We start from the raw sequence: 25,820 nt of genomic DNA on the forward strand, positions 1-25,820 counted from the left end.
GCTTGCCCAACGTGCCATGTGTTTTGTGCTTCATATATGGAAGATACCCCCATTGTCCTGTGTTCATTCCGCGTGCTAAAACAGGTGTTTGTTATGATGCACTGTGTTTGTAAATGCTTCATGTGCACATGTATTAAGGTGTGTTTATGTACTGTCTGGATGTAGTTCTGTTCAGAAGGTTACTCAGGTGTCAGTAGGCAGGTATCATATAGTGAGGGTATTTTCCTGGTGCTTCCCCCCTACCTATCCAATTTAGGAGTTCCCTAACCCTTTTTCCGGTGTTCCTAACTCCCCTACCCCATCCACAACCTCTCCCTAACTCCTCTTCCCCCCACTGGCTGCCATGTGGTGTCCTGTGTACTAGATTCAGGCGGCCTGCGCCAACCATGGTGGGAGGATTGAATTCATAAGGCTTCTGTGGTTCGGGGGAGAGTGTTGATTTCTCTCCTCCATTATTGTGTCTATTTGACATAATAAGCCACCCCCATATTGGGATACTTACAACCACCGAAGCCAATTGGAGCTGACTCCTCTGCCTTTGGCCAATGTGCTAAAGGCCCTTCAAGATATGCAGGTAGAGTTAGCACATGCTCGCCAAGAGTCTGACAACTTGAAAGCACAAGTACAGGGTTTGGTGGCTCAGAAAACCCCCTTGGAGGGGCCCAGTGGGTGTACCACAAGGACAAGAGAAGCATCCGCAAATCAAAATGCTACCGTAATTTTGCAACCTCCAAGCAGTGTACCTTTGGCAGCCCCTGAGTGTTTTTCAGGGGATCCTCGCAAGTATATGATGTTCCTTACTCAATGTAGACTGCATTTTTTGTGTAAACCAGCAGCCTTTGAAACCATTCAGGCCAGAACTGCATTTGTGATATCATATTTAACGGGGGATGCAGTGGCTTGGGAAATACCACTGGTTCAAAAGGATGACCCTCTGTTATATAATTGGGATGGGTTTTTGGCAGAATTTGGTAGGTTGTTTGACCAACGGGAGGTGTCCTTGGCACAAGATAAGGAATTGTTGGGTTTGAAACAGGGTAGGAGGGATCTAGTGACTTATGTGACCCAATTTAATAGGTTGGTGATTGAGAAGGAATGGCCAGTGGCTAAGCAAACAGTATTATTTTATCAAGATTTGAGGGAAGAACTGAAGGATGCCATTGCTCAAGTAGAGGCGCAACCAGGGACATGCACAGCCATGATAGCATTAAGATTGGATCACAGAATGAACGAACGGAAGGGTGACAAGAAAAGACCGGAAGTGGCAATTATGTAGACATTGCCTTGGCTGCACAGTTAGGGTTGCCATTACAGGAGAAGGAAAGGGTGGAAGGTGTGCAATCAGTGGATGGATCGCCGTTGGTGTCAGGACCTATTCGGCAGCAAACAGAGAAATTTGAGATGGTGTGCACATCAGGTCATAGAGAAGAAATTACGTTTGATTTGATTGCGGCACCTCCGTTTGGTCTAATCTTGGGAATGCCCTGGCTAATAAAGCATAATCCTCGTATTTACTGGGAAAAGCAAATGGTGTAGTTTGAGGAACAGAAGTGTCAGGAGCACATATTACCAGCAGTAGGACCCGCAGCCTGGTTGGCTAAAAGAAAACTAACTGACCAAGTGGTGGGAGCAGTTGAATCAGGAATCCCTGACCAATATAGAGAGTTTGCAAAAGTTTTTGATAAGGGAGGAGCGGAACGGTTGCCTCCTCATCGTCCCTATGATTGTGTCATTGAACTGGAGGAGGGGTCAAAATTGCCTTGCAGCAGAATATTTGCTCTCACAGAAACTGAAAATAAATATCTCGGGGAAGATCTAGACAAGATGCTGGCCAAAGGGTTCATTCGACACTCTACTTCCTTGGTCTCTTCATCTTTATTTTTTGCCCCTAAGAAAGAAGGCACTTTACAAACGTGTATTTATTATCGTGCATTAAATAGGGTTACTGTAAAAAATAGGTTTCCCTTGCCGTTGATTTCAGACCTGTTGGATCAGGTGCGGTCTGCGCAAATTTACACCAAGTTTGATTTAAGAGGGGCCTATCATTTGATAAGAGTGAAAGAGGGGGATGAGTGGAAAATGGCTTTCCGGACTAGGTTTGGGTTGTTTGAGTACCTTGTGCTGCCTTTTGGTTTATGTAATGCCCCCGCTGCTTTTCAGTTCTTTATGCAAGATGTGTTACAAGACTTTATTGATATTTTTGTTATCGTCTATATTGACGATATTCAGATTCTGCAGAACAGCATGTAAAACATGTATGGGCAGTGTTGCACCGTTTATAAGAGTACCAATTATGTGTAAAATTGGAAAAATGTGCTTTCCATGTAAAACAGGTTGAGTTTTTAGGATTAATCCTGACCCCAACAGGTGTGGTAATGGATCCCGAGAAAGTGCAGGCAGTAACAGACTGACCGTCTCCACAATGCATCAAAGATATTCAATCCTTTCTAGGATTCACCAATTTCTATCGCCGCTTTATCAGTAATTTTTCTAAAATAGTCATGCCCATCACGCAATTGTTTAAGAAGGCTGTGAGTTTTGTGTGGAGTCCGGAGGCAGAAAAGGCTTTTAAAGAATTGAAAGGCCCCAGTGTTAAGACACCCAAAAGACTGAGAAAACTTTTCAGGTGGAGACTGATGCCAGTAATGTTGCCATAGGAGCCATATTTTCACAAAAGGATGAGGAAGGGGTATGGCATCCAGTGGCATTTTTCTCAAGGAAATTAATTGGTTGTGAGCAAAATTATTCAATCACTGACAAGGAATTGTTGGCCATTCGGTCAGCATTCTTAGAATGGAGACATTATTTACTGGGGGCGAGGCACCAAGTGGTGGTAGTAACTGATCATAAGAAGTACAATATTTCAAGACCGCTCAAACCTTAAGTCAAAGACAGCTTCGATGGTCCCAGTATTTTAATGTTATGTTATGTTATGTTACCTGAACTTGTAGAGCGCACGGTCGCCCAAGGGCATCATGGCGCTGGTTGAGGAAGCTACCAAACAGGAAGAACAGTAATAGTCAAAAAGCTAAAATAAAGTAGTTTTCAGAGCTTTCCTGAAAGCCAAATGGTTAGAGGTAGACTTGAGTGGTAGTGGGAGGGTGTTCCACAGCCTGGCCGCAGCAATGGAAAAGGCTCTGCCACCGAGTCTTTCCCGGTTATACCTAGGAACCACCAAGAGGTTGGTGTTCAGGGAACGAAGATTGCTTTCCAGGATATAACGGACAAATTTGGTTTGAAGAAACTCAGCACCTAGGCCCTGGATTGCTCGGTGGACAATACACGGTGACTCGAACTTAACTCGCTGGGCCACTGGGAGCCAGTGGAGTTGGCGAAGCACTGGCGAGATATGTGCTCCATAGGGAGAACCTGTGGCCAGTCTGGCTGCCAGGTTCTGCATGCGTTGGAGACGTTGGAGAAGGCCCGCCGGCTGAGCGAGGTATAGGGAGTTACAATAGTCCAACCGTGAGAGGACTAATGCAGCCACCACAGGAGGGCGCATAGCCTCTGGGATCATAGGGAGGACCCTCTTAAGTACCCTAATCTGGTGGTGGGCAGATTGGCAGACTGTTGAGACCTGATTTGTCATGGACAGGGAGGTGGAAAGAATGACCCCTAAGTTCTTTACTTTGTCCACTGGGCAGGGCAGGGGGCCTAGTGAAGTAGGCCAAAAAGCAGGGGTCCATAATGATGGGCTGGGAGGACAACCCACCAGCATCACCTCAGTTTTATCGCCATTGAGCTTGAGCCAATTTTGGTCCATCCAGACACCGAATGATGTCAGACAGTCATGAAGAGAAGCTGAGACCTTGGTATGATCCTGATCCAAACGGATCAGGATTTGAGTATCATCCGCGTAGGAATAACAATTAAGTCCATACGAGCGGATAAGGCAGACCAGTGCCCATATATAAATATTAAATAAGATAGGGGAAAGAGAGGATCCCTGGGGGACACCACAGGTGAGGGCACAAGGGACAGAGAGGAAAGGGGGCATAGCAAGGGTCTGAGTGCGGTCTGCAAGAAAAGAGGTAAACCAATCCAGGACTGATCCAGAAATCCCGATTTGTGCTAGACGTGAGAGGAGGATAGGATGGTCCACCGTATCAAATGCGGCGGACAGATCCAGCAAGATCAAAGCTCCAACTCCACCTGCGTCCGCAAGTCTGGACATATCGTCTTGCACTGAGACAAGCACACTCTCCGTCCCTCTTCCTGGCCTAAAGCCTGCCTGGGCAGGGTTAAAGATCTTAGAAGATTCCAGAAAGGAGGACAGAAGGGGCATGACCAAAGATTCCAAGAGTTTAGACAAGAACGGGAGCAGGGATATGGGGCGAAAATTAGAAGGGATAGTGGGATCAAGAGACGGCTTCTTAAGCAGGGGAATAACCCTAGCAGATTTGAGTTCCGGCGGAACCAAACCAGACTGGCAGGAGTTATTTATAGCCACTGTGACGTCGAACAGAATGTCTGGGGCAATTGTCTTCATCATACTTGCCGGAATAGCATCCTCTGGAGAGGAGGATTTAATTTTAAGGATCGCTGCTAGAACCTCTGCCTCAGTGAATAGAGGAAAGGTAGACCAGCTGGCAGGGGGGTCAGTGAGGGTGAGTGGCACAAAGCTGGTAGTGCCGGAAAAATGCATAGCAGGAGATTTGGCGATGTTAGATCGTATCACATCGATTTTCGTGATAAAAAACGATGCCAGGTCATTGCATAGCTTTTGCGATGGTTTAACCGTAGAAGTAAGGGTTTCAGAGGAGGAGAGTGATTGGACAATAGAGAATAGTGTTTTAGGTTTACATAGAGCACTTTCAATTTTTTGAGCAAAAAAAGTGGCTTTGGCCAGTTTGACATTGGCTAAGTAGGTAGAAAGACTAAGCTTGTACAAGTCTTTAAGTAAAGGGTCATAACTAGTCCGCCATTTGCGTTCAGCTTGTCTGAGTAGCAGGCGGGCGCTTTTAAGCTGATCAGTAAACCAGGGCTGAGAGAGTAATCTCCGACTATGGGTAAGTTTAGGTGGAGCAAAAACATTGGCGGCGGACAGCAGCGATATTGAGAACGTAGATAAAGATACAGGTCCCAAGGAGGTGCACTTAGAGACGATACAGGCACCAAGTGCCTTGGGATCAACTGATCGCCAGGAGCGAAGTAGCGTCTTGGGGGGGAGAACTTTACAAACAGGAGTGGCTAGAATGAACGGGCATGAAATCAGATAGTGATCAGACCAGGTCACTGGCTCAATAAGGCCTGGGCCGAGTAGAATATTATTGGCAAATACCATGTCCAGAGTATTTCCATGCAGGTGAGTGGGTGCTTGGATGAATGAATTTGATTTTGTGGTGACATTCAGGCCTGGGAGTAAGAACGGAGAAGCGGATGCATTATCCCAGCAACAAAATATAGACAATACAGTAGGGGGAGTCAACACCATTATTTCTCTGGAGAAAATTATTGGGGCGGTTACAAAACAACTAACTGACCAAATAAAGAAAGTTTTTCCCTCCTGGCAATTGCAACAAAGGAAAGACAGTCACCCAGCACGAACTGTGCGGGAATTTTTGCCTTACCACCAGGGTAATCTGTCCTTACCAACAAGAAAGTTGCAAGAAAAGGCTTTATTTTGGTGCCATAATTCTCCCCTGGCAGGTCATGCAGGTGAGAGAAAGATGCAAATTATGATGGAGAAATATTTTTGGTGGCCTACATTGAGCCAGGATGTGGAGAGGTATTTGTTACAATGTGAAAATTGTGTGCATAACAAGGCAGATCATGTTAAAAAGAGAGGTTATTTACAGCCATTGCCAATGCCGGAAAGAGTATGGACTCATATTTCAATGGATTTCATTACAGATTTGCCTCCTGATAACCAGTTTGACACCATTTGGGTGGTGTTTGATTTTTTGTCCAAACAGGCTCACTTTGTTCCATGCGTTGGTATTGCTGGGGAAGGCAAGTTGGCAGAGTTGTTTTTACAACATGTTGTTAGATTCCATGGTTTCCCAAAGTGTATTGTCTTGGATAGAGGCTCACAGTTTGCATCCAGATTTTGGCGTGCTTTCTGTCAGATGCTGGGAATCAACTGTGCTCTGTCTACTAGTTATCACCCCCAGACCGATGGGCAGACTGAAAGAGTGAATCAGATGTTGGAGCAATATTTGAGAGGTTACCTGGGAGATGGCAGGGACTCCTGGCTGCAGGCGCTGTGGTTGGAGGAATTTACCTACAATAATACCTTTCACAGCTCGTTGGGGATGGCACCTAATGAATGTTTGTACGGACATGAGCAAAACATGATACCCGAGCAACTGCTAGAGATTGAGACAATGCCGGTGCTACAAGACCGTAAACAGTTGCTTCTTGAAGTCAGGCAGAGGGCACGCACAAATTTGGAAAGAGCCAAGAATGCATATGAGAAACAAGCCGATAAGCATCGTCAAGAGAGCCCGCATTACAAAATTGGGGATCGGGTTTGGTTATCAACCAGAAACTTACCTTGGTAGGATCCCGTAAATTTATGCCTAGATGTATTGGTCCATATGATATCATTAAGTGTGAATCAGATACTGCAATGAAATTGAGTCTGCCAAAGACTTTACCGGTAGATCCGGTATACTAAACAGCCGCCGGCTATGGTGAAAAAAAGGATGCATGGAGTATGAGGTGAAACGCATTTTGGATGCGAAGAAGAAAAAGCAACAGTTATGGTACTTGATTCAATGGGTTGGCTACGGACTGGAGGATTGTTCGTAGGAGCAGCGGAAGAAGTGCATGCCCCCCGGTTAGTGAAACTTTTTCATCTGAGACATCTGCAGAAACCTGGTCCTGGGAAGAGGCCTGGGAGAGGAGGTAATGTGAGGAATAAGGGCTGGAGGCACAAGGGAGTCATAAGCTTTGCATCCTGAAACGCACATGGCGCATACGGAGGTTAGACTACAGTTCCCAGCAGCCCGTGGGAGTATGTAGTCCAGGACACGTGCGCGTTGCCACGTGCACGTTGCCAGCTACAGTGATTTCTGGCAGCATAAAGGATCAACGGCGCTTGAACAGGTGTGGCTTATTGTCTTGGGTGCGGATGGTGTTGGGAGCAGTACGGCGGAGCGCTGCAGGAATCCATGGACGGCGGAGCACTGCCGGAATCTAGGACAGGCTGACCTTTGAAACCGCAGATGCTCGCTTTCACAGGACCAATCGGGCAGGCTGGCGGCTGATCACTGTGTGCTACATTCACTCCAAGAAGTCACGCAGGGCTCTAGGAGTTCAGATAAGTGCTCATTACATTGCGGGGTGGGGCCAAGTTCATTCAGTACGGTCACCGGCATTGAGTAGTTATGACTGAAATAGTATTACAGCAAAAGTCTGGGTGCTATCTTTGGCATTAGTAAGCAGCTGGGGAAACCACAGAACTGTTATGCGGGAATTATGGCTAATAACGAGTGCAGCTAACTCGTTGTTATGAGACTACATGATTTATCCTTCATGTGAAGCAGCTTATGTTCCCTTTTCAGGAGCGTGATTACAGGGAAGAGAAGTTTATGTATCTATGTATTGCCTGACGCTTGCCCAATGGGCCATGTGTTTTGTGCTTCATATATGGGAGATACCCCCATTGTCCTGTGTTCATTCTGATTGCTAAAACAGGTGTTTGTTATGATACACTGTGTTTGTTAATGCTTCATGTTCACAAGTACTAAGGTGTGTTTATGTACTGTCTGGATGTAGTTCTGTTCAGAAGGTTACTCAGGTGTCAGTATGCAGGTATCATATAGTGAGGGTATTTTCCTGGTGCTTCCCCCTACCTATCTAACTTAGGAGTTCCCTAACCCTTTTTCCAGTGTTCCTAACTCCCCTACCCCATCCACAACCTCTCCCTAACTCCTCTTCCCCCCACTGGCTGCCACGTGGTGTCCTGTGTACTAAATTCAGGCGGCCTGTGCCAACCATGGTGGGAGGGTCGAATTCATTCGGCTTCTGTGGTTCGGGGGAGAGTGTTGATTTCTCTCCTCCATTATTATGTGTATTTGACATAATAAGCCACCCCCATATTAGGATACGTACAACCACCCAAGCCAAATGGAGCCGACTCCTCCGCCTTTGGCCGATGTGCTAAAGGCCCTTCAAGATATTCAGGTAGAGTTTGCACATGCTCGCCAAGAGTTTGACAACTTGAAAGCACAAGTACAGGGTTTTGTGGCTCAGCAAACCCCCTTGGAGGGGCCCAGTGGGTCTACCACAAGGGCAAGAGAAGCATCCGCAAATGAAAATGCTACCGTAATTGTGCAACCTCCCAGCAGTGTACCTTTGGCAGCCCCTGAGTGTTTTTCAGGGGATCCTCGCAAGTATATGATGTTTCTTACTCTATGTAGACTGCATTTTTTGTGTAAACCAGCATCCTTTGAAACCATTCAGGCCAGAACTGCGTTTGTGAAACAAGCCGATAAGCATTGTCAAGAGAGCCCGCGTTACAAAATTGGGCATTGGGTTTGGTTATCAACCAGAAACTTATCCTTAGTAGGATCCCGTAAATTTATGCCCAGATTTATTGGTCCATGATATCATTAAGTGTGAATCAGATAATGCCAAAGACTTTACCAGTAGATCCAGTATTTGATGTATCTCTGCTTAAACCTGCAGCTCCTGGAATGAAGACTAAACGGCCTCCGCCCCCCCCCCCCCACTGGCTGCCACGTGGTGTCCTGTGTACTCAATTCAGGCGCCTGTGCCAACCACGGTGGGAAGGTCAAATTCATTCGGCTTCTGTGGTTCGGGGGAGAGTGTCGATTTCTCTCCTCCATTATTGTGTGTATTTGACAGTCTGCTCCTTAAACATTTGCTTGAAGATGATACATCTTTCATAAAAATGGCAAATCCTTAGTTCTGGTTTATCAAACAATGTTATTTTCTGAAATGGGATGACACCCTAAAGTAGTTGGAATTCATTCATTTGATAATGTAACACATACTGTGACACGATGTGACATCAAAATGTCTTACTGTTTTTCTTTGATCTAAATATGTATTGGGTGGTCTACCTGCTGTCGGATTCATTCGAACGACTTCTACCAATATTTGATTACGACTATTTTTTTTTTAAAGAAAATATTTCAAAACCAAAGGCATAGTTGTTTATTTGACTAATCATTTGACTACAGGAAAGAATCTGAAATCAGATTTGTAAACTGTACAACAGGCACTTTGATAGTTCCAGTTACTGTAATCATGATTAACTTAGTAGACTTCTCAGATTTAGTAGAACGGATTGAAGAAGGAAATATAGTTAATCAGCTTTGGTGAAGATAATTCTGTGAATTCACTGGATCAAGTACATTGACATATGACACCAGTATTTGTATTGTCTGGTCAATTTAATAACACCAATATATGTGATTTATTTGTTATCTTAGATTATTGTGTGTTTTAACACTGAACTGCAGGATGTGGACAGGCGAACATTTCTTGGAAGTTTTAATTGTATTTGTTTCCATAAAACCTGGCCATGTCTACCCACCTATAAATTACGCTACACTACTTTTTTTTTTTATAAATTAGCAACAAAGTCAATAAAAGGAAAAAATGTTGGTTCCCTTCAAATATGGATTGATAACAGACTATGAGGTCCTATTCATAAACCTGAACTAGAAGAACAGAACCTACAAAGTTAACTCTGAAAATCACTCATTATGGCAAATTATATTTATTAAGTATCAATAACAAGAATATTGAGTCTAGTGGAGAATCAACTGTTTTTAAAAACCTTCAAGGAATTTATTTAAAAACTTCGGGAGTTCTAACAGTTAAATTAATTGTGAATAATTTCAGAATGTCCTTCAATCATACCTTAAGCACTAAATATACAAAGTCCTTTTTACCAAGCTATCTGGGGTAATTCTTAAGTCTACTTTATTATCTAAGTGGTCAAGCAAGGGTGCTAACATATTAATTAATTTTATGACTCAGCATGGCCTACACTTTCTAAAGTGCATATTCCGACACGCCTGCTTTTCAGAAAATCAACATTTGTTTATATACTGATAGAAAAAAAATCAATTGGTATTTGCTGGCACACAATGCAGTTCTGATCAGGGTTGAAAGTTACCCTTATCTATTTTCTGTTAAACTGTCGACCTTTGCATTTTTTCCTTTACCAATATAAACTGTACCTATGAACACATTAAATAGAGAAAAATCTATATGTTTGTCTTCTTTTGTGAAAGAAATTGTGAAAGTACACATCTTGGGAAAACATTTGTTATTCAGTTAGAGCTTATGTTGGGAAGTGATTTAACTAATCCCAAAATAGTAGGCCTGCATAAAATATTGTGTCTGAATTTTGTTCATGCAGCACTGCTATTCTTATTTCAACAAGCAACATTCAGAAGCTTGGTTTGACCACAAATGTTTTAATTTTAAAAAGAAGTATAGGGTCATCAAACAATCAGGAAACCCAGGTCTAATTGAATATAAATAATTATTCAAAAAGAGTAGGTATCATTTTAATCAATGACATATTTTATGGACACTAACATGGGATCATGATGTTACATATTTTGGAAATGTGTGGCTACAGGTGTTAGTAGGCATAGATCATCCTCACATTTCATTAAACAATGCTTGCATGAATGAAGGGCCCAGGACACAATAGAATTCCAATTGATTTATTTTGTTGCAATATCTATCTATCTATCTATCTATCTATCTATCTATCTATCTATCTATCTATCTATCTATCTATCTATCTATCTATCTATCTATCTATCTATCTATCTATCTATCTATCTTCTTTTATAGCACTACTAACCCATAGGCCGCAGGGTGCTTACAAAGAAAACATAGAACACAATGAAAGGAGATACCACAACCAGACCAAAACTAAGAAAATAGTATTAAGATGTTGGAATGTAAAAATATTTGAAATGTTTTCAAATCATTTAACCAAGTTCACCATCAAAATGAAAAGTTTTCAGATGTGTCTTGAAAAACCTAGTACAGTCACTAGCCGCAAGATGTTTTGGGAGAGCATTCCACAGGGCAGGAGCCCAGGAATAGAAACTAGCTGCCCCAATGTTCTTAAGGACGATGCGCAAATTAAGTCATTAGAATGTAGGGTATCTTTTAACTATACACTTATCCAAGCAATTCTTGAAACTGACATCTGTCTCAGTTCTTGTACAAGAGCCAGCATTATCCTGTTATTTAAATAAGGGGAACAAGTGTGTTGCATCAAACTACTGGCCCATAACACTTTTGGATTATCTTGGAAAAGTTTTTGAAGAAGTTATTTTAGTTATGGAAGTTGAGATTGAGGAATATCATTTAAATTCCAATTTGTTTTGGATAAGGGCAAGGCACAAATGGTCACATGTTCAGACTGTATCTTTTTAATCGTAAAATGTGATGCTTAAAAAGTGCTTACTTTTTGTACTTTTAGAGCCTTAAGAGCTGCTTCAAATTCCATCAATCAGAAGATTCTTTGGCGTATGCTTTTGGAAATAGGTGAAATTGCTGGCAAGGTGATAGCCATATTCCACCTTTATTCTAATAGCTCTTCTAGAGCTCATTTTGTTAAAGAATGCAAATTGACAGACATAGTTCCTCAGAATCAAAGAGTTAGACAGGGGTTTTAATACACACTCTTTTTAACCTTTTCAGTGATGGCTGTGTGGCTAAATTGGGGGAAATACAGTCAGATATGCCCATGACAGGCAGGGCTCTTTGGCCTATTTTTCTTTATGCAGACAATGCTCACATTCTGGCCCTACTGAAATGTCTTTATTTTTATTTATTTTATTTTATTACAATTGTTATACGCCCAGACCCGGGGATATCACGGCGTAGTTACAGACAATGGGAGAATGCAGTCTTAAAGCGAACACAGAAGTACACAGGAATAACAGTCAATAATATATACAACAATAAACAAAATAGTCCGATATTTTACAACAATATACAAAATAGTCAGATATGTACAGTTAATTGGAGCGGATTAGTGCTCTGGTTCAGTTAGTACTTGTTGAAAAGCCAAGTCTTCAAAAAGCTTTTGAATTTTGGGAAGGATGTTTCATTCTGAGGCATTTGATCTTTATTGCAATTACTGTATTATGAATATTGAGGAGAAAAGACTGTGAAAATTGGTTAGCATTCCCAGGTAAAGGATTCATTCTATTTGGACAACAAACAACTCAAAATAATAGAAATATACACCAACCTGGGGTCCAGTTTTGCAAAAATATTTCTTGACATATTTACATTGACCAGGCTAACAACATGGTATGCAGAGAAGTAACCGCAATTATTCATTTCCACAAAGTGGCAAATAGCCAAATAGTCTTGGATGCACTCATACCTTAAGCAGTTACGCGCATATAAGCACCTCTCTATCGTGTTGAATCATGGTGGCATTGTAATCTGAGATCCCAGTACTACACAGAAAAATGCTTTTCTAAAAGATCGGATAGGTGCTTTAACTTCGACCCCAAATCTACAACTCCATCTAGAACTGAGTATCAAAATGATTGATGTTTGTTTGGCATTTAAAAGTTATCTTATATTGACTTGCGGTTTGGAGATGTCCTGAGTAAGATAATATGTTTTTTACTTGCTAAGTGTTATGTTATAGGCATAATTGCAAAGGCACCACCCAATGAAACACGGAGACAGGCAGTGTCCTTCTTTCTTCTTTATTCATCAAGTGACAACTGCAAACCCCTGGGTGGTAACCCCGCCCCAACGCGTGGCCAACAACACCGGTCTCAAGCAGGGAAAGAGGAGAGGGCTAATCCTTATCCTTATAAACATAGACATGGTACATTCCATCTCCCCACTTACATGAGAGCATCCTCGTTTATCCCATTTCCTCGATCCATCTCGTGGGTTTGTACATTTTTCTTTTTGATGGACACCGAGTCAATGTTGCTGTTATTGGTGTCTACATCACCATCCATGAAATTCAAGCAGCTATCTGATGAGCTTTCTGAGAGAGCAAGGTCTTCGCTTCTTTGTGCTTCTCTTCCAACGTGTTTGAAGAAAGAGGAGTTTCTGGTGATGGTACCTCCAGGGCTTGCTGCAGTTACCCTGGATCCTTTGATGTGTGTCACAGTCATGTGCTCCGGACTAAATCCAGACATCACCTTTGAACCTTGTATCTGATGCACCAGTACTTGATCACCTATGTGCATCTCTGTGTCCTTTGCATTCCTCCTGGTGTCGGCATACTTTTTAATTCTCTCCTTGCTTTCTTTGTCTTTAGCTCGAGCTTTCAATTCCACTTCTGCAGCCATGTTAGGCATCTGTGGGAGAGTAGTTTCTATGGTCCGGCCAAACATTGACTCTGAGGGGCTCTTTCCCATGGAGCTGTGAGGGGTGCTACAACGATAAACTCTGAGGAGCTTGCAGATGGCTTGCATGAACAACCCTTTTGTGATTGAACATACTTGCAGGGTGCGTTTTAAGGTGGCCATGAACCGTTTAATGGTTCTGTTTGCTTGGAGCCACAGAGGGGTGACCTTCCGGTGTTGAAAACCGAGTTTCTCAGAGAACATTGTGGAGTCATGCCCACTGAACGGTGTGCCTTTGTCAGACTTTACTATGGTTGGAAAGCCAAAGTCTGCAAATGTTTTATCCGGAGCTGGGATTACAGCATGAGCTGCTGTTCAGTGCATTAAATACACTTCTGGGAATCTGGACATTTTGTCCAGGATGACATTCCCATTGGGCAGCAGTCCAAACATGTTGACAGCTAATTCATCACAAACCTGTAGAGGCATTACTGCCATTTTGAGTGGTTCAGGGAATGTTCAAAGTGCAACTACTTTACATGTAATGCAATTTCTAAGAGCCTTCTCAATCTTTGTGTCCATCTGTGGAAACCATACTTTTGTTCGTAGTTGTCTCTTGGCGTATATGATTCCTGTATGTCCAGAGTGCACCATGCTGATCACTCTATCTTGCAGTGTTTCTGGAATGACAATGCATTTTCTCTTCAACTAGTGGCATTCTGTGGATAGCGACAAAGTATGCTTCAGCAGATTAAATGTTTGGAGCTGTTTCTGTTCTGTTTTGGAGGTGAATGTTTCCTTTTGCGTCCATCTCCCTAAGGACACTGTGTCCTTGACTTTCATGCGCACGGAGTCCTGGTGCATGCCATTGAGCAGCTTGGGGATGGTTAGTGATTTGGGAAGTGCATTGCTGATGATGTAGTTTATGTATTGGTCAGCTTTGATGGATTGCGATTCTTCTTTCGCAGGCAGTTGATATCTAGATAAGAAATCAGCCGGGTTGTTGTCCTTTCCTGGGTGATTAATTATTGTGAAAGAGTGTATCTGCAGCCAGAGTCCCCATCGTGCAAGTCGAGGAGAAATCTTAGCAGTTGAATCGCCGTATATGGTTATGTCTGGTGTTCGGTGATGATGGTGAATTTTCGCCCAATAAGAAATAAGTGATAATGTTCACATGCCCAGACCACTGCCAGGCTTTCCTTTTCAGGTTGTGAGCATGCGCATTCTGCAGGGGACAAACTCCAACTTGCATAGGCCACACTGCGGTGTGATGATGAGGAGGAGGACCCTGGCTTGACTTGATCAAGGATGGCCTTTAAAACAACAGGGCTTGCATCAACAGTTCCGTTTCTACATCAGGATCATAGTATGCAATGCATGAGGCAGAGGCGATGCGCATTTTGATCTCTTGGAAGGCATCTTGCAGTCATCTGACCACACAAATTCTTGCCCCTTTCCTGTGAGGAGGATTAAAGGTTTGCTCACAGAGGAGAAATCTTGTATGTACCTGGTACAATAGCTGGCCATGCCCAGGAATGATCTGACCGCTGATGTCGACTTGGGTGTCAGTGCCTCAACGAGTGCCTGAACTTTGTCCAGATCGGGTTGTAGCCCATCTTGTGAAAAGATATGTCTAAAGAATTTAAGCAGTGTCTTGCTTAGTTCACATTTGGCAGCATTCAAAGTCAGATTGGCTTCTTCTAGCTCCATTCATACTCTCTGCAGTGCGTCATCATGAGCTTCTTGTGTCAAACCAAATACTAATGTAGTGTCACTATAAATGAAGCATTGTGGGATGTGCATGATTATTTGGTATATCTTGTTTTGAAAAATCTCTGCAGCCGATGACACTCCAAAGATGACTCACGTGTAGTGAAAGAGTCCTAGATGGGTAGAGAACCTAGTTATGTAACAAGATTCCAGGTGCAATTCGAGTTGGTGATATCCCTTGTTGAGATCTAATTTGGAAAAGATCTTTGCCCCATGCAACAGGTGCATCATGTCAGTCATTCTTTTGAACAAATGCCTTTCTCTTATGATTGCCATGTTTGATGCTCTCATGTCCATGCAGATGTGAATACTTTTGCTGTTTTCTTTCTTGGAAACTGGTACAATGGGTGATACCCAGGGTGTGGGTCCAGTTGCGTGTTCTATGATGTCTTGACTAAGGAGTGATTGTGTCTCATCTTCAACCTGCTTTTGGATGTTTAACAGAATACCTTGGTAGTGCTGTGCGACAGGTTTGATATCTAGGTTAATGTGTAGTTTGATCTGTTTTCCCTTGAGATTGCCCGGCCCTTTAAATAGAGTTAGAAACATCTTAAACATGATGTCTTTTGGACTTATCATGTATGCCGTCATGATTTGCTACATGATGTGCATCAGGCCTATTTGTATGGCAGACTTAAAGCTGAGAATGCTGCCACCTGGCACTTCTCCCTGTCATTTTTGCTGCCGTTTTGACCTTTTATGCTCATGTGGCTTTGAACATTCCTTTGCATTCCAATGGTGTGTTTGGACCATAGGGATAACTGTCAATATTGGCTGGCTTCAGTGCTCTCTTGCTTTTGAGTCCCTGATAGGTTTCTTCATTGACCATATTGACCATGGCTCCTGTGTCGATCAGAAATTCTCTGGCAGTTTCATTCACTTGCAATACTAATGCAGTGCTGTACTCTGCTGCTGTCTTGTTTCCTATTGCAGGCATGTATCCTCGCTTGCGGTCGCCAATGGATGATGAGGAATCACAGTCATTCTGGTGTCTTGGCAAGGCTTCTATGTATCTGACGTTATGGCATGTTGATCTCTGCGTATCTTCCGGCGAGCGCATTTGTCAGGAGTCTTCTTTCTTGTCCCACTGTTGACTGGCTCTGTGCAGGGATTCCCGTCTTCTGCTCATTGACCAATGTCTTCTGTCGTTGGGGGACCTCCTTTGGCTGAGGTGGAAGCTTTCTCGCTTCCGGCTTTGTTCTCCATAGCTGGCAGACTTCTTGAAGTATTTGGCGTTCTTGCATACTGACAGAAAATAATTCTCACCTCTACTTTTGTCACATGTGTGGTCAACGGCCGGGCCAGGGCCTATGTGAGGAAAATGATAACCACAATGGTAGAAATTTCTCTGATCTTTGTTATAGGCCTTTTTAGATGACCGCATCCAACAGAGAGGTGCAGTGGATGAAGTCTGCATGATTTTGATGTGCCCCAGAGATTCCGTTTGCATTGAGAGCACCATATCTGCCCTTTACGAGCTGCAAAATTTCTTTGAAGGATCTGGTCTTTTGCAGTAATTTCTTGTGGAATTCGGCTGATTCACAGACATTCTGTGACTTAAGTGCTCCTTCTGTTGAGTAGTGTTCAAAATTGCAATATTTGACTCTTTTTTTTGATTGATTGATATTGTATTTCTATCGCGCAAGTGTTTCAGAGCGCGACAAGGCAAGGGAGGGGAACAGGGGAGAACAAAACAGCGATCTTACTAGGCCCAGTGACATTGAGAACACGCAAGTGCATGGGAGAGGGGGGAGGGGAAAAGTGCATGGAAGGGGGAGAGGTGGAAAGTGCGAAGCAGAGGAGAAACAGATAAATAACAATAAATAAATAATAAAGATAACCAATAGTGGTAATTAAGCCAGCAATTTGCAAGTGCTAGGTTTAAGACAGCAGACAGGGTAGGTCTGATAAGTGCAGGAAGAAAAAGGGGGGGGGTGTATGGGTACAGATACAGACCCCAGTGCAAGGGGTGGCCCGGAGGCAGTGCAGGAGGGTGGCAGGATGAGAAGGTACCTGGGCCCAAAAGACAGAGTGTGGCCAGGTGCACGGTGCCAAGAGAGGACAGATCAGCAGGGGAGAGGGGGAGCGAAGGCAGAAGAAAAGAGGAAGGTCTTGAGGTGCTTCCAGAACCGGAGATGGTTCTCCTCAAGTTTTAGAGTGGCAGGGAGGCTGTTCCAGAGGGAGGCCCCAGCTGAAGACAGAGATCTACCCCCAGCTTGTTTCTTAGAAAAACGACTGACCCTGAGTGAGTTGGAGGTAGAGGAGCGAAGAGCTCGAGAGGGGAGGTATTTGCGGAGGGATAGCTGAAGGTATTTTGGACCCAGGCCCCAGAAAGCCTTGTGGACAATGCCGAGGGTTTTGAATTTAATCCTTGCATCCACTGGGAGCCAGTGGAGAGATTTCAGAGCTGGAGAGATACGATCCCAGGGCTTGAGGCCAAGGACAAGTCTTGCAGTCCTGTTCTGGATTAGTTGCAGAGGGCAGAGAGTAGAGGCAGGTAGATTTAGAAATAGGCTGTTACAATAGTCCAAGCTAGGGAGAACCAGAGCTTGAGATACCATGAGCTTCTGGGGGAAGGAAAGGAAAGGCAGAGTACCTCTGAGGAGGTGCAGTTGGAAATTTGACTTTTTAGAGACCTCAGAGATGTGGGCGGAGAAGGAAAGAGTGGAGTCAAAGATGACCCCGAGGTTCTTAGCCTCGCAGGTGGGGGGGTAGGAGGAGGGCCAAGGGATGCCGGCCAGTGAGTGAGGGGAAAGGATGGTGAAGGTGTGCCGATGAGGAGGATCTCCGTCTTGCTGGCATTCAGACAAAGATCATTGGTGGCACACCAATCTTGAATGGCAGTTAGGCAATCAGAGTTGAGAGAGGGAGAGGAGGTGGCAGAGGGCAGCCTGAAAATTAGTTGAGTGTTGTCAGCGTAGCACTGGAAATTTGAGCAGAAAATGGCAATGCAGTGGGCGTGAGTTGCCAGGTATTGGTTGAAAAGCTAGGGCGAGAGGTTAGACCCCTGGGGAACACCACAGGTAGAGAGGAAGATAGATGAAAGGAAGGACCCAAGTTGGACCTGGGACGGTCGATCTGAGAGGAAAGAGGTCTACCAGGCCAGAGCCTGATCAGTGATACCCAGGTTTTCATGGAGACGGTTGAGCAGGATGGTATGGTTGACCATGTCGAAGGCAGAAGAGAGATTGAGGAGGATGAGGACAGGGGGAATGTTAGAGTCAAGGTTGGTGAGCAGATCTTCACAGATGTTTAGGAGAACAGTTTCCATGCTTCTGGCAGCTCTGAAGCCAGACTGGTGGTCATGGAGACAGCCAACAGAATTGGAATGAAGGTTAAGCTGAGAGATGGCCAACTTTTCCAGGAGTTTGCCTAGAAAGGGAGTAAAGGAAATTGGGCGATAGTTAGAAGGACAAGAAGGATCAGCTGTGGGTTTCTTGAGAAGAGGATGGACAAAGGAGTTCTTCAGAGGGGAAGGATCCAGAGGCAAAGGAGTGGTTGCAAAAATCAGCAAGGGCCGGAGCGAGGGTGTCAATGTGGTCCTTGATGGTTTTAGAGGAACAGGGATGAACGTGTTTTGAAGAGGCTTTCCTAGATCGGACTTGTCTAGCAACCTCGTCAGGGGTGAAAAGAGGATAGGACGAGAAGGATGGTGGGAGGGTGGCTAAAGGAGGGTCAGCAAGCACAGATGGAGAGGGAAGAGGAGGAGTGTGGGTGGAGGGTGGACAGGATGTGCTGGGTTTTTGAAATGAAGTGAGATGCAAGGGTATTGCAAAGAGCCTGGGAGGCAACAGGACGGGTAGAGACTGCAGCAGGGTTGGCCAGCTCCTTGCAGATTTTAAAGAGTTTGGCCGAGTTGTTAGATGTGGCAGAGACATGAGCTTGAATGTGGACTTTCTTCTTGGTGAGGACAACAGAGAGTCGGTATTGCCTTTGTAGCAGGCGACAGGCCAGTTTGTCAGAGGATGAACAGGAAGTCCTCCATTTCCTCTCAGCTGCCCTACACTTACGTTTAAGTGTATCTAGGTCAGAGTCATACCAGTAATTGCACTTGGCTTTGGACTTCAAACAGATACTCATGAGAGGGGCAAGAGCATCAAGCGTATAAGAAATTGAAGAGTAGAGCAGAGACAGGGCTGCATCAGGATGTGAGACAGCCAAAGGTGGAGGGGGGAGAAGTGGTGGCAAAAGCCTCAAGTGACACACGCTTCATGGGCCGGATGTCCAAGAAGGTAGGTGGCAGTGTTGGGGTAGGCTTGGCTTGGGCGGAAGAGAGGGAAAGATGAGATGAGAGGTAGGAGTGATTGCTCCAGGAGAGAGGAGTGGTCAGATGGATGGAGAGGGGGAGGTCAGAGGAGATCAAGACATCGAATGTGTTCCCTGCAGAGTGAGTCGGGCTAGAGGGGAGGATGGACAGGGAGAGGGAGTCGCAGAGGTCACGGAAGAGTACAGAGGAGGAGCAAGGAGAGTCTAAATGTATATTTAGGTCACCGAGGAGGAGGAGTTGGGTGGTAGAGGCCAGGAGGGAGGAGGAGAGGTCTGCCCACTCAGAGAGAAATGAGGTGATTTGACCAGGAGGCCGGTAGTTGGTAACCACAGTAAGAGAATGGGTAGGCGACAGAGAAAGCCTACAGACAAGGCATTCAAAAGAGGAGTAGGTCTGAGTGGGAATGATAGAGGCAGGAATCCACTAAGGAAAGATCAGGGCTACCCCGCACCGGACCGGGAGCATCTGGGTGCTGAGAGGATCTTGTAGCCATCAGGGAGGAGAGTGTCAAAGCTTGCGACAGTGCTGGCCGTGAACCATGTCTCAGTAAGACCAAGGACATCAAGGTCTAGTTCTTCAAGGAGGTGGCAGATGTCAGAGGAGTGTTTGACGGCAGAGCGAGAGTTGAGAGTGGCAATATGAAGAAGGTTGCCAGACTTAAAGACCTTCCTGGGAGGGGTACAGATCAGAGGTACTCCCGGCAGAGGAGAAAGAGCCCTAGGAGGGGCAGAGGAGGAGGAGGAGAGAAAGGGCAAGGTAGCCAAGGGGGGAGGGAAGGGGATAGCAGGCGATGAGAGGAAATTGATGAGGCGAGGGAAGTGCCTATCAAAGAGGAGGAGATTGGCCTGAGGGCCTTGGACCATGATAATGCCATTTAGGTAGACAATAATGATGACTCTAGAGGAGTCGAAGGAAGCCATGAGAACTTCCCAGCGAGTGCCACCATTAATGGGAGAGGAGGAGATAGGGCAGAGCACAGAGACCATATGAGGAGTCCATAGATCTGGCGAAGGAACGACAAAGAGCATGTCGGTAAGGGTCTGTCTGGCGAAAGCATTGGAGTAGGTGTCGGCGATAGGAAGACCAAGATTAGAGGCCAAGATATCCTTTTTGAACTTCTTCCTACCAGACTTAGTGAGAATGGAAGGATAGTCAATGGAGAAGCAGTTGGAGAAGATAGGAGAAACAGAAAGCGCCATTGGGGTGGAATTAAGGAGAGGATAGAGATACTGGGGGGGCTAAGGCAGGTAGGTGTGAGACAAAAGAGAGTGGTGAGATCACTGGACTGGCAAGTTACAGAGAAGAAACAGTATACAAGCAAAATACAGAGAATTTCACAATGGGCAGCAAGATTTTACTTTTTTGAACAAAGCAAAAATAGCAAGATTTGACTTTTTAGCACAAAGCAAAAATAGCAAGATTTGACTTTTTAGCACAAAGCAAAAACAGCAAGATTTGACTTTTAAGAGCAAAGCAAAAACAGCAAGATTTGACTTTTTCAATCTTGGAATCAGATGTTAGCAAAGGGTTTTAGGAAGCACTGCACAGCAGTATGACAACATGGGAGCAACAAGCAGAAAGAACAGTGATAGTCAAAGGCAGTAGAAATGAGTCCATAAGGAGGGAACTAACCCATAGTTCTGGAGGTGGCAAAGTCAAGGCAGTCTGGATTTCTTAGAGGAGTGAGGTGGCAGCATCATTGTGGTGAAGGTGCAGGGAGGACCCCAATTAGCGTTCCCGAAGCGGACAGGGAGCAGACAGGGGCCTTGGAAGTGGGCCTTTGCTGAGAGGGCCGGCTGAAGCCTGCCGGTCCCTGATGGATGGAAGAAAACACACAGCAACCAATGGGAGTGCAGCACAGGGAGAGGTGATTCAGCACAGCCTGCCTACACAACAAACCAATGCTTTTGCGCAGTCTCATAACAAAATTGTCCAGTGTTTCCCCTTTTTCTTGCATGGCCATGTAGAAAATGTGACGTTCATAGTCCACGTTCCGTAGTGGAGCAAAATAATTGTTCAATGTGTCAATGATGCCCGAAAAAGTGTTATTTGTACCTTCCGGCATCTCTAATCCAATGTCCCGCATAATAGGACCTAGTGAGTGCATCAATAGTCCCTGGAGGAGGCGTTCTTCTCTTACCCTGGTTGCATCGATATAAATATTGAGCTATTTGAGCCACCTGTTCCAGCATGGTGCCAGACCGCTGGTGTCAGATATGTCAAAAGGCGGGGCCATCTGCAATTTTAAAGATTCATAGCTCCCTTCATCCTTAGGAGATTGTGCAGGTCAGGGGTGGGTGAGGCCTGGGTTGAGGAGCTGCTGACAGTGTCATCATCTGACATGGTGGCGGTTCACTTTTAGAAGAGCAGTAGGGTACTCAGGAGTGGCTATGTAGGCACTCCGGGAGGGTATGGGTGAATGTGTATGCTTTCACCTCACATAGTGCAGCTGAAAAAATCCATCTGAAGTGGGACCATGTGCCTGCAGGTCTTGACCAGTGCTGTAGTGCAGACCCTGGAAGGTAATGGAGAAAATGATGTCAATTTTAGAGTAGCATAATGATGAAATCGATCAGCCCCACCGCAGGTAGATTCAGTGTTTATTGAGGAGGCAGCTGGGCTCCTTGCGCCTGGACATGTGGTGCGGGATGCAGGCGTGCAACCGAAGTGTGTCTTTGGCCACAAAGCACACGTCCTTAACAGGAACGTAGCCAGAGGCTTCCTTTCTGCCTGCACGGTGGGCATGCTGCAGGCCACTGGGGTGGCTGGCAGGTGCTTTACAAGTGCGCATAGCCGCCGACAGGCTCGGTGATTAGGGCACACGCAGCAGCATCGTAGAGCAATGAGACAGGCACAATGGGGTTAACAGACATGCCTCGGGATGAGTGGGAATCAATGCTTCATCGACAATCGTTATGTTATAAGCATAATTTTGAAGGCACCACCCAATGAAACACAGAGACAAGCGGTGTTGTTCCTTCTTCTTAATTCTTCAAGCAACAACTGAAAACTCTGGGCGGTAACCCCACCCCAACACTTGACTGACGTCACCGGTAAAAGCAGGGAAAGAGGACAGGGCTAATCCTTGTCCTTATAAACATGGACATGGGACATTACACTAAGGTGCTCAAAATTTCTAATTCCAATAGTCTGCCATGTTTCCAACATGTTAGAATTGTATTTTTTCAATTAGGCCTATAACACTTTTGGTCCTCCACAGAATAAACTACAGTTAGAGATAAAAGTAGGGCCAAATGATTGATGAACTGTTGAGATCACCTTCTGCACTTAGATATATGTTGTTTATATCTCTCACTGGCCCTCTGCCATATGTTGATCAAATGAGACCTAAACAGAGATTTTTCTATTATATCTCAAATTTCGTTTAGATACATAACTGGTTTTAGCTGTTATAGGGAGACAGAAACAACTTGATACATCTGAGTTTATAAGCAATTGTACTTTACATCATGCTGAAACTATCTCATGTGTGTGTTTGTGCAAACAATGTTGCAAAATTGGATCACCCTGGCTGAAACATATCTGGTACTGCTTGTGGTATTGTGCAGACGTGATTTGACAAAGCAGTTCAGGCTGGACTGCCCATTTTGGGCTGAGACCAAGCCTAATTTGCATATGGTCTTTCCCTTTTCTGTAGGCACAAGAACAATGTTCTGGACAGTTGCCTATAGCTATACCAGTAGTTGTGATTAATTCTAAACCTTCCAGCCATCACCTTTTTTGCTTTGTGGATGACAGAATGGGTTATGGTAAAGCTAAGCCCCCTGATGTGTCAGAGCCAGGAATTTCCGATAAAGCAGAATGCAAACTGGGGGACACAAAAATAAAGTTTGACAGAGGATGTCTCCTACTTCAAGCCATACCTGATTATCCTCGGGTGGAGAAGAGAGATCAAGTGTTGCCTTTGCAAGAGGACAGATGGTGATTAAGCCACTGGAATGCAGTATGACAAAACTAAATTTGAGCTACGTTTGTAAACTCTTGTATGGCAAGCTTGCAAGGTGAGCATTAAGGACACCATTCTAGGAGGGACATTGCCCATCATAAGGTCTGGATGCAGAGGCTCTCTGGTACCTTAGGCAAAGACTTTGAGCCCTACGTGTGTTCAAGCATTGCCCAATGAAAAATGAGAATGCATAATCTTCTTATAATTATTCTATACGACATGAATAGCCAGGTTATAGAGAGAGGCAAGCTGGGTAGAGCAATGGGAACTCTTACAGGAGGCTGGGCTTGAATCCGTACCTCATATAGGACTACAGTACTGCACCAGGTTGCCTGGATGTTCTTGACGCTTGGAAGAAGCTTTATAGTCACGATTGGGCTGTCATATTCTTCTTCAGTCTGACACTGGGGTTTTCTAGGAGTTAATCTGCATAATTGAACCTTCTCTATTATTATCTTGTCCTGTTAAGAGTCTGTTAATGTGTATTATTTTTTTATTTGAGTGTTTGTGGAGTGCTGCATGTCACCTTCGAGCTGCTTCACAGCCTTATCTGGCTTATACAAAGCAAAATACAAATGCAAAAATGATACAACAACAAATGACACAATATAGGACGACAAAACACGATGGGCTCATTAGGAGTTTGCTGGTCCAGAACCAAGGGTGTCAATAAGCTCACCGGAACCCTTGTTTCTGGATTGGCAAACTCTGTATCTGCCTGCCGTGGGCACTATGCCAGACAGGTCTGACCCTGCCGGGCTCTGCGGCCACAGTAGGCAAACTCTTAAAGGGGAGCACCGGCACTGTTGCTAACGGTACTAGTGCTCCCATTTCCCCACTTCCATAGAGACTGATAGGACACTATGGGAATGGGGACTAACAATTTACTGGTGCCTGACTTCCCGGGCTACCAGACTCGTAATGAGCCGGTGGCACCGAGAAGTCAGGTGCTGATAAATTATTACGGGTCTGGTGGAAACCCGCCGGTACCACCATAGGGTTACCCCCAGACTCGTAATGAGGCCCACTGTATCATGATATGTCAAATATGAGAGGAAGGGAAATGGGTGTATACATCTATCAAAATAGAAATGGCCTTCAGTTACATAATTGGACTTTGTAAGGAGGAAATTCAAATAAAACACAAAGCTGAACAAAGTGGAAGATCAGCAAGAACGTGTGTGGCTGGTGACTAAGGGGGATTTATAATAGGAAAGGTAAGACAACATGTATGGGAAAAACAAAACAGGAGCGGGGGAGCTACTCATTCATTATATTGGACAAAATGAGAGAGTTAGTACCTCATTATAACTTTGCCGGTATCCTGGCGGAAAGATAACAGCAAATGGTAACACCGTTACCAGCACTCCATCCAGTGATATTACCGTCGGATAAGGAGTGCTGGTAAGGGTTGTAAATCCCCATTCCTTGGAGTTCTATAGGACTCCATAGGGATATTTGCCAGTATTACCGGCACTTGTAATATGTGCCGGTAATACTGCCTATTTTTGCAGGTAGGGTTGTAGAATTAACTCCAGTTCTTAGCTGCAGGTAATTCCTCCACCCCACTGGAAAAATGTTACTTTGCCGGTGCTGAAACGTGCAGGTATACGGTAATACTGGCACATTATTTCTTCACTGGCAAAGTTATACTTTTGTCCAAGGTTTCATAAGAAGGAAACCTGTTCCCAAGGAAGCAAACATGAATTCCTCATACGTGGCTACATAAAAAAAGGTAGAATAGTGGATATGTATAGGCGAGCAAGATGTCTTACATTCTTAAGAAACTGGACATTGGGAGAAAGCTATTTTCTTGCCAGGATTAGAAAATCACTCATAGCTCAGTCTCCAAATCAGACAAAATGCCCAATTGGTTGTTCATAGAGGTCCCACATACATTTTGCTCACATTACTCTTAAAGCAAAACACTGTGCATCTTTACTATGGTATACCTCTGTAGAGCTCTCTATTGTGTATCTGTATTGTTGTATACCTCTGTAAAGTGCTCATTGCTTCTCTAAAATAGGTTAGCACTACATAAATACCATAATTCAGTTATGTCTGATTATTTTGGTTCTACAATACAGTGCATATTCCAAACTTATAACTGCACAGTCACATAATGAATTCTTTGGCTGCTGACAGTATACATTTTATTGCTAGAATTCTTATAAATGCTTACCAGAATACTTTCCTGATGGCAACAACACACCTATTTAAAACTGCTGCATATGCTTTCTAACGGTGGGTGTTCACTCCATAGTGGTCACTGTGTTTCCTATTAGAATAGATCACAATTTGTCCTCTACTGAATTCCTTTTTTGCAGTCCATTGCAAAAATAATGCACTTGTCCAAAGGCCCTCCAACAGCCATAGTGGATACCCAATGTGGGAAATACCCTAGCCCAAAAAACAAAACCCACGTCTGGCACAAACATGTGAACCACCTGGGTCACTTCCAGCCAGTGAACATCTGTACATTTTCCTGACATATTAACACTTTTTACTTGCTAGTATGAGGTCATTGGGGCATATACATATA

This window comes from Ambystoma mexicanum, chromosome 10 (assembly GCF_040938575.1).
Source record: "Ambystoma mexicanum isolate Mex_15411 chromosome 10, UKY_AmexF1_1, whole genome shotgun sequence".
Classification (NCBI taxonomy): Eukaryota; Metazoa; Chordata; class Amphibia; order Caudata; family Ambystomatidae; genus Ambystoma; species Ambystoma mexicanum.